This window comes from Hakea prostrata, chromosome 3 (genome assembly GCF_041222555.1).
Source record: "Hakea prostrata isolate BN-2017 chromosome 3, UWA_Hpros_2, whole genome shotgun sequence".
In the NCBI taxonomy this organism is placed as follows: Eukaryota; Viridiplantae; Streptophyta; class Magnoliopsida; order Proteales; family Proteaceae; genus Hakea; species Hakea prostrata.
In genome coordinates, this window is record NC_142602.1 from 23716909 (window position 1) to 23729454 (window position 12546).

Here is a 12546-nt window from a genome sequence, read left to right on the forward strand (position 1 = left end):
AATTTGGTACAGTACAGTTTTTGTTTCAGAAGGTATACCGTTGGTACATACCGTATACCGTACCAAATTACTGAATACCGTTTTTAATGTTAGTTTTATAAATTTTGTTTAACCTTTAAACCCTAATAGGTGAATAACCAAGGTGCTAAAGGACTATAGTTGTAATAAATGGTTCTTCCATTTCTATAGATCTTAACCAGTTAGTCTCTAAACAACTTGTGTTAATTTAGGATTGTATTTCTATTATTTGTTTGCCCACCATACAAGTTGCCTACTTGTATAATAACCATTAACCTCCTAGTAGCAAAAGCCAAGAAAGCTAGTGTTTCATTTGTATCTGCAATTTTCCAAGCATTTCAAGTATGAAATTTACATGGGTGTTTCGTTAAATTTGAAGCATAAAAAATGTTATCTTGTATAGGAGAGAACAGACAAACATGTAGGCAAGTTTGAATTATAGACTAGCTAATATTGTCTCCATTTTTTTGTTTCATCCATGTTCTTTAGGCTATCTTAAGGGTATGTTTCCCTAGCTATTATTTGGCTTAATCAATCTCTTTTTTTCCCATTTATTGGAGTGCCATTCTAAATTAAGGTTCATTAGCAAAGTAATATGATTTTATACCGAATTCATACTGTACCATATATCGAACCGTTCTTTTTTTGTCGTACCGATTTCATACCAAAACCGTATCGAACTGCTTTTAAAATATCGTTTTCATATCGTACTGAATTTATATGGTAAAGTACGGTTTAAAATGCCGTACCGTACTGAATTACAGATACCGTACTATATTGACACCCTTAGACTTCTCTCCTATACAAGATAACATTGTTTAGGGTGCAACCCAATTTGACCACATGTACGGTTTAAGAGCACAAAATTATAGGGTTTCAGGTTTTTAAATCGGGAATCGGATTCACCTCCCCGCGTGTTCAACATCTTTGCCGTCTCCGAAGTCCATCTCATCGATTTGTAGCAGAGAATCACCCTAAAGCTACGTATTCTCTGATCTCATGGGAACTCCAGAGAACTCTCGGGAGCCATGCCCGGATCGAATCTTGGACGACGTCGGCGGTGCCTTCGGCATGGGTGCAGTGGGTGGTTCAGCTTTCCATTTCTTGAAAGGCATCTACAATTCCCCCCAGGGTGAACGCTTGATCGGTGGTTCTCAGGCGGTGCGCATGAATGCTCCTCGTGTCGGTGGCAGCTTCGCCGTATGGGGTGGTCTTTTCTCTGCCTTCGACTGCTCCATGGTCTACGTTCGCCAGAAAGAAGATCCCTGGAACTCTATCATCGCCGGAGCCGCCACTGGTGGATTCCTGCAGATGCGTCAAGGGTTTGGTGCTGCGTCCAGGTCGGCTCTGTTTGGTGGGGTATTACTAGCTTTGATTGAAGGAGCTGGAATCATGCTGAATAGGGTTCTTATCCCTCCTCAGAATTTGCCACCCATGGAGGACCCCATTCCCAATATGGCCGGTGCCCCTGGTTTTCAGATGGGTCAATTGCCAAATGCACCTCCAACTTTTCTTGAGACTCCTCCGACTGAATCTTCCTCTTCTCCATGGTTCGGAGGGTTATTTGGTGGTGGCAAAAAGCAGGAGTCGGGGACAACGAGTGGTGGTTCTGCTGGTGGGGGCAACACAGAGATTCTGGAGAGCTTTGACACACCAAGCACGCCTATCCCTTCTTTTGAGTTCAAGTGAGATGAATAGATGAATTATGTAGTGGTAAGACAGTTTTTGTTCTTTTACTCTTGAAACTATAGTTTGTAGCACGAGCTGTATCAATGCCCCTTTCCTCATTAATTTATTCATGTAGAGATGGGTCCATGAATATATCCATGATCAGCTTAATTTTGTCATTCGCTTTACCTGGTTTTAGATGTATCCATCGATATAGTTCTTACTTGTAGTTGACATTTGATCATTCAGCATGTAAGGAGTGCGAAAATCAGAATCTCATTCTTGTAGGTCATTAATTATCTGAATCATGTCCAGAACACGTTTGTTTAAATTGTACTGGACGGGTACTTTAGTTTAATTTTCTATTCTTTTGGATTATGTGTATTTAATTAGCTTCATCTTTCATTGTGAGGAGTTCGTTACCATTAGAGTGTGCTAAACCACAATAGCTATATTTGCGGAAAAATTGTCCAGAGTTGTTGAATTTCTTTGTCTATCGTCACAGCTGGTACCTTGAACAGGCAGTGAATATTACCAGTCTTTATATGGTCGAGGCAAACGGGATTTATGTCAGGTGAAATGAAGACCTTTAGATTTGGAGTAATATCACTACAGGAGGCTCATGTTGACTTTAACATGAACATGGAAACTGCTGCACTGGTTTTTATTCTAACACGAATCCACTTTAGTTAGTTCCTCCCTTTCTAATGAGAAACTAATTTGCAATAGCCAACTAGACAATTGTTTGACAGTAGGACCGTTCTACAACAGTCTTAGACCAGATAACAGCAAGTATGAACAGTAGTTTGACAGAAAACCCTACTTGAAATTAATTACCAGGTTAGATGAGTTTTTTGGGCACCTTATGAGGTTGATAAGACTCCATTGTAGACTCCAAATCACAAGGATCAAAATTGCAGACCACATCTGGATTTACTCACAGATAGGAACTAAGGCTCAAGAAACGAGAGAATAAACAGCCTTTTAGAACAGCTTGGATGGTGCTGAAACTCTAGTCCAGTGGAATTTGAATAGGTCTTAGCAAACCCTTCAATTCTCTGCTCAAAGCAATGGCTAGAGCTGACATAGAACAACAGCTCAGCCTCGTCCCAACTAAACAGGGTTGGCTACTTGGATCCTTTCTGAACCAAGTAGCGAGAACTGCAACCACCAAAGAGAAATGAAAGAAAGAGGAAATATTATCAATAATGAATGACAAACAAATTGATAAATGAGAAATGAAAGTGAAAGTAAGAGGCTAGATGCTGACATACTTTGGCTAATGCTCCCATTGAAGAAGTTCCGATAGGACTGAACAAACCATCAGATTTTCAACTTTAAACAATGGCTAGGTGCTAAGATACTTGCAGGTCTCAGAAGTAGAAAGTAAAATTCAGTTTATATTAACCTATTACCACAGAGATCTTGGACGATGGGATCAAAGGTGCATCATATATAGAAGCTAACCCTAGATTTCTAATAAAATAAGCCTGTTTTAGTGATGAATCTGCATCAAATGTGACTGGAAAAGTTCTTGATCTTTAACTCCTTATTGGTTATCAAATTATTACAATGGAAATTTGTGCTTCAGGGTTTGCCCATCAGATTTAACTAAAGCCTCATGCATAGGTGGACAAGACAATTGGTGTAACCTACTACTATTCTTTGCAACTTAAACCCTTACCTTAGTACTCCTAAATATTTTGCTTTTGCAAAGGAGATGGGGGAATTTCATTTACGAGTGGTTCTCATCCGTTCTGTTCTCCAGTCCACCTATCTCTATTGGTGCAGAATCTTCTCAATTCTCAAATCCACCATCCATGTGATGGAATCCTTATTTTGTGCCTTCCTTTGGAAACGGCAAGAAGCCTTGTGCTTCATCCACCCAATCAATTGGTCCTCCATCTGTCGCCCTATCTCCGAAGGTGGCCTGGCAAGTCACCGGATCTCTGATGTTAACTTTGCCTGCCTTCTCAAAATTATCTGAAAAATTGCCTCAAAGCATGACTCTATTTGGGTTTGGAGGAAAATCCTATTGCTTCGTCCTCGTGCCATCTTTGCTATTTCGATCTCCATCTCTACTGGCTCACCCACCTCCTTTTGGCTTGACCCATGGCATCCGATGGGCATTCTCTTTAACCATTTCGGTCCCCACACAGTTTATGACACTTGTATCCCCAAATCCACCCCCTTGTTGGCCTTCATCTCGAATGGATCTTGGATCCCTACCCCCTTACCCATTCTCACACAGGTTTGGGAATCTCTCCCTTCTCTTTCTAACTCCTTTTGTGACTTCACCATTTGGCTCCCTTCCCCCACTAAATCCTTCTCTACCTCTTCGACCTGGGACCTCCTTAGACCCCACAACCCTAAGACCACCTGACCCCCATTGGTTTGGTTCAAAGGCTACATTCCCCATTACTCCCTTACCCTTTGGAGAGCCCTCAACCATGCCCTCCCCACCCAATCTTTCTTTTCTAACCGTCACATCCTTGTTAACCAAAACTGCATCCTCTGTTGGTCCGGTTTGGAAAACCTTGAGCATCTTTTCTTTTCTTGCCCTTTCTCCAGATCTATTTGGGGAAAGCCCTTAACTCCATATGGTCCCGTTCGAGGCGTTCCTTCGGGTTTGGTCGAGATTGGTCTTGGATTTTGAGAAACTTTTCAGGTTTTTTCATCTACGATCGGATTGGGAAACTAGTGTTTTGTGCCTTGGTCCATCACCTTTGGTGGGAGTGCAATCTTCGTAGATGGACCTCCAAATCTTGTTCTATAGACAAGATTTGGAATGTCATCTATTTTGATGTTTCTTCTAGACTGGTAGCTATTCCCCACCCCCTATTGATGATACCCCAAGGAACAAGCTCATTGTTGTCTCCTAGGGTCTTAGTTCCTCTTTCGGGTCTTCTGCTTAAACACCTTTTTCTCTTGTTTCCTTTTCTTTAATATAATTATTTATTTGTCCAAAAAAAATTCTGTGAACCAAGAGACAGGATTTTGGATTTCTTGCAAATGGAACGGTCTAGTTCTTTATTACCTTTTTTTTTCCTTTCTGTAGGGTGGATTTATGATGGCTGGAATATTTTATTGTTCTTCCATTTGTTTGTTGGGTTCACAACACATTGCAACAAGAAAGGATTTCTGTTTGTGTATTTACTACCCTCTTAGTTTTATATCACTTTGCTGCATTATTCTATTGTTGCATCTTGTAGAAGGCTTTGGAACTAGGGAAGTCTTTTGAACCTTTGGATGCCTTGTTCCTCTCTTTCACCTGTTGGAGGATTCACACCATTATCAACCATAGGTTTCATACATAATCTATTTTTTTCCTCAATGGTCTTCTGTATTTGGCTATTCTTTCAGTTGGTTTCAGTTGTTTGTTAAAGTGTAATCAGGTAGGGTCATAATCTACTTGTTGATGCGATTTTGCAGGACAAACTAATCATTGTTGGCAATGGGGAAATTTGATTTTAGGTTTGAAGTGGTACAAGTACATAAGAAGATTAGGATGGTAACAATAAGCATAGAAAGTTTATTTGTAGTAAAATGGTACGAGTACAGAATATGGGAGGGCAACAATGAGCCTTTAAATTTTATTTCCAGGAAAATGTGTTCCAAATGGTTAATTATTTGGAGTGGTGCAACTTCGTAAGCAAATAGTCATGTTTATAGTTTAATTATTCATTGTGAATGGTAAGAAGTTGTACAATGATGCTTGAAGAGTTGTTCTGGTTTCTCAAAGATAGGATGAGTCCTGAAAACAGAGGAGAGGAAATGTGGGGAAGGAAAACAAGCGCCTTAAGTGATTCATATGGAAAATGTTGCTTGTGCTTGCACCTTTTGATCCATGCCACCATGTTTGGGTTGCTGGGGAAATTGAAAGGAAGTTGAAGTGAAATTACTATAAAGTAGTTATCTCCATCCCCCATATATAGCTACCCGTTCCAGAAAATTTAAAATTCTAGGGTAATGATGGGTCTGGAGGAGGCCTCATCTTAACTAGGCCAGCATGCCCATATTGATTTCATAACCGTATAGTTTTGGTCATATAAGGGTTTACTGAGAACCCTTTGACATTTACCAAAACTAGTGAAGATTTTATTACACAGGCCCACATGAATGACTGCAAAGGTATGGAAGTTCAACTTAGGATTGGTGCAGTGATCTAATCCCAAAACCCTAAAAAAAATTCTGATAAAGGTTTGAACTGAAATTTTGTGATTGATTTAATCATAACTTTAGAGGACGTAATGGAAAAGAAGTAAAGAAACCTGCGATGGCTACAGAATAACCTCCTTTAATTTTCTCAATAATAAAGCCTTTTACCTGTGTATGCCTTTCTGGCTGTTGAGGTACTTCTGGATGCCAAGCGATCTGTGATATCCTGTAAAAGGGTTGAAACAAATTTTCTGCTGGTTGCCAAGGGTTGGGGTATTTCTTTTCTGAAATTGTTATTCCCTTTTCTTAACGTGTGTCGAAACCGAATAGATGGGAAGGGATTTGAAGATTTCTGTGATTTCTAACACAATGATTCGTATCTTGAAGATTTCTCTGATGTCTAACACAATGATTACTTAGATTATCAACTTCTACCAACCTAGCTCCTTGGCAGACGGAAGAGCTCTTTGAATTGCCACAGTTTCAGCCACTAATTAATGTGCTTTTGTGTGCTACATCCTCCGGCAAAACAAAAGGTCATTCTACCATTGCAGTCTCTAGCAATTACTCTGCACCCAACTTGATCTGAATCTGGGTTAACGACCCATCGACATTGATTTTTATCCAGCTTTCTTTGGGGTTGTTCTCTCACTTAATGAATTTCTCTGCTTTCGTCGACTCGAGAACTTTTCGTTTCAGCAATGATCACAAGTCAGTCACTGCTGTTAGGTCCTGAATTGGTGGTTGGCCAGATTAGAAGTCAGATTGGGGTGTTGACCCATGTCTTCGTGAAAAGATGGTCCGATCCTAACATTTTTTGCCACACAATAGAGTGGGATTTAACTGTGAATATTATAAAATTATTAGAAGTGAGACTTCAATGAGTCTTATGCGTCCCCCACCATTGTTGTGTGGGAGAGAAGTGTTAGGGAACCACATTGTGACGGGAGGTGATCTGGACCTAGTCGGAAATAGGTTCATGACATTGAATGCGAAGGCCCTAAGCAGTAGTAATAAGAGAGATAGGGGCCTAGGATCGGATCCCATGGATCCAAATTCTTGGGATAAGGCGCATATGGGCAGTGCACCCATTGAGGAGAGTTTCAACCTAATTGGGAAACTAAATATAAGCTCAATTGGGTTGTCCAAGATGGAGAGTTCAAGTTAGATGAGGGAAGTGAATACTAATCACACTCTCCATCTGGGGTTCTAACATGTCAAACAGTGAACGAATCACAGAAAGATCTAATGGAAAATCCTTGACAGGTTAATCTGTACATACACCATAGTTTAATGCCCACTAAAGATAACTGAATTCTATTCATTTTACTTGCACCTGGTTTATCATCTTCTTTGGCTTTGGAACTTACTCATTGATAGCCCATGGCACCCCATTTATTGGGGGAAAGGTGTTGCTTTACATACTGACTTGATCATTGAGGCAGTTATCTGACCAACATGGCCGACTTGCTCTTTGCTGTTTGTTTTTCTTGGTCAGGAGTAAGTTCAATCGTAAGGCTGATCCCTGAGCCACCCAAAAAGTCAATTTTAAACGTAACAAGACCAAAGAGGGTTGAGATGTAGAAATGTATTTTGCTGCTCTTGAAAGGAACTCGATTTCTTCAATATAAGTTGTTGGGTTTCCGCATGAACATCAACCAAATCTAGCAGCAGCTTGTTGTCCATCAAGTCCCAGGTTACTTGACCTGGAGAACATATAAGGATCATGTTCTCTGCACTCTCTTCATGAGCTCCACAAATTCTGCACTGGTTCAGAAATTTGAGTTTGGATTCTCTATCCTGATATATCTTTTCACCACACATTTATGAAGGAGACATACCTCTAAAAGCATATATGGTCTACTTTATCAATATTTAGAGGTGGATCCATTCTTAAAAATGTGATGAAAGTGTGAAAAGTACAATCTTCTACCTTAACTAGTGGATTCTGCATTATTAATCTCTTATGCATCACCGGGTAAATGCACCATCTTTCAGAACTTAAAATCATTGAACATAAAAGCACTCTTTGGTTAAAAATGACCAGCAAATTCAAGTCCCAATTAAGTTGCCCAGTGGCCAAAATGCTAGTCCATTTAAAGCCCCTAGCTTTAGTTGAGTTGCAAATATCAGAATCCAGTCTTTTCCTCGCTTGACTCATTTATGGTTCATGCACTTAAGAGTACTTAATTTTCTATTATTTGGAAGGAGATGAACGGCATATGGATTAGAAAAAAAGACCTTCAAATTTTTATTAATAATAATTAGATCAGACCTAAAACAAAGACCTGAAACGATGGGGGCCAGAAGGGCCTTTTCTATTCTCTGAGGGTTCCTAATACTTTCAACATCAACTCACATCAGATTGATATTTCAAGCTTTGAAAGTCAATGAGATTTTTTTCAGTCTTTTGGCTTGTTCATGAACTTGATTTTTTTAGTATTATAAATTTATTTTATTTATTTCATTGACTTGCTTGATGAAGTTGTTAAGTACTAAAACATGTTGTTTTGAGAAGCTTAATTTGTTTGATTCACTTCATTACATCAATCAAATTTGTTTGCTACATTGATCTATGAAAAAGATACATATTTTTGTTTCCTACAACATGTTCTTTTAAAAGACTTAATTTGTTTGATGCATTTATTTTTTTTCTTTCGATTAAATTTGTTCTAGATTCCCTAATACGTGTCATAGTTTTATAATGCACTATAGTACATGTAAAATATATATATCTCACGTGTCTTAATAGATGGGATTCGAATTTTCGGAGTAGTTAGAACCCAGATAACCTACTTCCATTAAAGTGATAAAATAAATTGAACGAGTAGAAGAAAACATTCATGCGCACACGGGTGGTCAAAAGAAGAACCCTAGATGCAAATTAATTATACTCTTGAATACTTAATTTAACTAGGTTTTTAGCTATTCCAAACTAGAATTCTCTATGATCAATAGTCAAAATCACGTTGTCATCTTGGCTTGTTGCTCAAACTAGTAATGAACCTGAGCTGTGAGTCGGAATCATTCTATTTAAAAAAGTTTGTCTCTTTGTTCTTTCATAATGTCAAACCTAAACATCCTTATCTCTAAAGTCCTTTACCATGTCTTTATTGATGAACCCACAATTTTGATTTAATTAAAATTTGCTTAGTTTGGGTTGGTATTAATCTGTCTTGTAGTGTCTTAAATAGTTGTTGAAACAACATGTATGTCCAAGAACCAAATGGGTTGATTAAAATTTTAAGCACCCAATACCAAATTAACAACAACCATGGGTGATTAATTAAACATGGTTGCCATGAATCTGATATTCTCTCATTCAAACCACAACTACCACTTGAATTAAACATTTTATTAAGGTGGCTAGATTAATGATTTGCTTGCTTAACTAGGGAATCAAGAACTTAAACTAGGCATTAGGAAGGAATTTGCATCAAATCTCTTGTTCTTTCTTTGAAATGGTCCCAAAGTATATCTAGCGTTTCTTTCTCTTTTGTATATATCTTAGTTGAATGGGATGGTTTACTTTTGTATAGGAGGAATATTAGATTCACAAATCATCAATATTATCTAATAATGATACTCATAATCATGCAAGATTGCACAGCAAAGGAGTATAGAATGTAAAGTGAAGAAGCAAAGCATGAGAATTTTCTCACTAATCCTTAGTGTCTATAATCAAAAGGAGATCTATATATGGGAACCACAAAGACCATCTTTAGGAATTAACTAGTTATATTCTATTACTATTCCATCTCTTCTACATCAGGCTAAAGCATCTATGATTCATCTTTTCTCTTTAACTACTACTATATGCAGGTACTTGATTCTTCCTTTAATCACCTGCAAATGATTCAATACAAAGCATGTCAAGTGGACCAATTGATCATTCGAATTCTTAACACAGAATCTCTTAATCAATTTTTATAAATAACAATCTCAATCATTTGATCGAATCGATCCATGCGTGGTCCAATTTATATTTCTAATTCCTATCTAGAAGTGCCTTGCTTAGCTTACTGGGGACTTCATGATTTTAAGAGTGTTTATGGTCCAGACTATTAACTAACTGCTACATGCATATAATTGTAGCATTATCCATTTCACTGTAAAACGATAACTCGTTCGTTGAAAGACCTGCAACTATGATCAAAGGTTGAGCACGAGAGAATCTATGAGAGATCTTCATTGGGTGGTGAAAGAGACTTTATGTTAAAAACATCTCGAAGAAAGTTTTTCTTTAGTAATCAAGAACTAAGAGAAACTCGATCACAGAAAGTAATCGATCAAATATCCCATCAGATCTAATCGATATAAAAATACCCCCTAATTGCAGTTGGATCGAGTAGAATATGTTTGATGCTTTGAATTGATTCATTTCACCTTTTTAGTCAGGAGAATAATCTCTCTTTGCTATCCATCTTTAGAGTTCATGGCACCACAAGAAATAACATTTTATGTGTTAATTTTAAACCATTGTTTAAGATCAAAATTCACTACTGAAAATATGAGTGATGATTATTTTATTCATGTCACACGACAAGAAAACACATTTGCTCCAATGGTGAAAATTTAAAGATAAAAGAATATTATATATATAAGAAAAGGAAGACCTAATATAGTTATAATACTCAATTGAGTTGCTTCTTATTTTTTTTTTATCAAAAAAATTGGGTTCTTCCATGACATATCATTAGAAAAGACCCTATAAGCCAAGAATGCTACTAAATCCAACATACTTATGCTAAAAAACTAAATACATTAAAAATGCAAACACATAATTATAAAAAACAAAGAGTAAATGACCATCATGTGGCCTTTGTGTGCATGTTGTCATGATGGTAGAGTGAGATCATGAAGGGTTGAATAGTCGTCTTACCTTACCCTGTGTCTAGCCTGCAGGGGCGGAGCCAGGATTGAACATGGAGGGGGGCCGAATGTATGTGAGCCAATGTGGGACTCGCTGTAGGTCCCATCTCAGAATATATTATTATAATTTAATGTAGAGTCTACATCAAAAATTAGGTAAATTAATAGAAAATTCGTGAGTGTGTGAGAGAGAAATGAATAATTTGAGAAAGAGAGAGTGAATATTTGATGTGGAGAAGATTTAGGAAAATTCTAAAGTTTGCTAACTACTTCAATATTTTGTGAGACGTGTGAGGAAAGAAAGAGAAAAAATAGGAATAAAAGAAGAAATCCATGAGAGAATAAATAGAAATGAAAATAGAAAAGAATATATAAGGAGAAATTAATGGATCGTAAATTAGTTTTTAATTAGAATTTAACATTTTATTCCTTAAAACTAGGGATTGAAGGATAACCATTAGATAGAGATTATGAATGACATTTGTACCCATCATCTTTATCTTAAATTTTTATCTTAAATTTTTATTTTTAATTTTTAGAGGGGACCAAATAGTGGTATTTCACATTTAAAGATAGAGAAATAAAGAAAAAAACAAGGATATTTCCAATTTCAAAAAATCCTGGGGTCCCATGGCCCCCTCCGGTCCCAACGTGGCTCCGCCACTGTGTCTAGGCATGAACGGGAATACACCATTCGATAACATATCACCTCATGTGATAATTTTCATTTGAAGTCCTTGAGTTTCGACTTAAGTCATTTTTTATTTAAAAGAAATGACATTTTCTTTGCCTTCGACATGTTATTTGAATTGTTTTTAAAGAAAGGGTAGATTTGACATTTCATAAATATAAATTAGAATTTACAAAATGAAAAATTGTCTGTTTTCCGTCAAAAGTGAAGAAACGGTGCGTTACATGAAGGGGTAGATTTGACATTTCAAGATTCTGATTCCCGTTTGCTCAACCTTTTGCTTGTCATTGTCAATGGTCAAACTAACCCAAAGACGAATGGACACGTCAGCTCGCATTTCTCAGGGAGCTCCACTCGATCAACACGTGTCGGTTCCCCGTAACCGTAGAAGAGAAATCCAAAATACTGCGCACGTGCATGATGACAACGTTAGCTTCTTTTCAATAAATTAAGGATTATTTCGAGAATCTCACGGTCACGCCTCTTTCGAAAACAATACTTAAAAGACGGCCTTGAGCTTTTACTTTTAAAAATAATTTAATAATAATTTTATTCGAAGCTCCCTTCCAACCATTTTAATAATCTTCAAAAAAAATAAAAGAAAGAAAGATACAGTCATCAGAAGGGGACCCACCATGTAACTTTTAGTTATTTACTCAAAAATTTCTACTCAATTTTTATTTTTAGTAGTCTCTTTCTAAATAATAAGTTTGTTGTACAATAGTGTATTTTCACTTTTTTGAATAAATCTATTTTAAATTATTTATTAATTCGATTGAGCAAGTTAAATAATCGTAATCAATATTATTTCTTTGAAATCTACCTAAAAAAATATTTATTTTTTTAATATTTTTATTGTAATATATATAACGCGTATTTGTAGTCATCATTAAATATTATTAATGATTATATCACATAACACAATATTAGACCATTTCACGTCATCAATATGCATTTAGGAGGCTATTTAAAGAAAATTTATTGAAAAAATAGTTGAATTTTCCACAATGTTATAGTTTAACTTTTCACTAATACATATAATAAAAAGCTATTCAAATAGAGAAAGCATCTATGGTGAAGAGATAAAGCGTGTGGGATCCGTGGCATGAAATGTGAGATGTCATTCGTTGAAATTTGCA

At 36.8% G+C, this 12546-nt stretch overlaps 1 pseudogene across 2 annotated transcripts; it reads left to right on the forward strand.

Annotated features, from left to right (window-relative positions):
• Window positions 1–882: 882 nt before the first annotated feature.
• On the forward strand, window positions 883–7894 carry LOC149021747 (mitochondrial import inner membrane translocase subunit TIM17-1 pseudogene; annotated as a pseudogene). Of its 2 annotated transcripts, none has more exons than XR_016172354.1 (2): window positions 883–1731; window positions 7343–7894. The product of XR_016172354.1 is annotated as a mitochondrial import inner membrane translocase subunit TIM17-1 pseudogene, transcript variant X2 (transcript). The 2 variants fall into 2 exon arrangements; XR_016172353.1 differs by lacking the exon at window positions 7343–7894 and adding an exon at window positions 5119–7328 and having other exon boundaries at window positions 884–1731.
• The last annotated feature ends 4652 nt before the right edge of the window (window positions 7895–12546 follow it).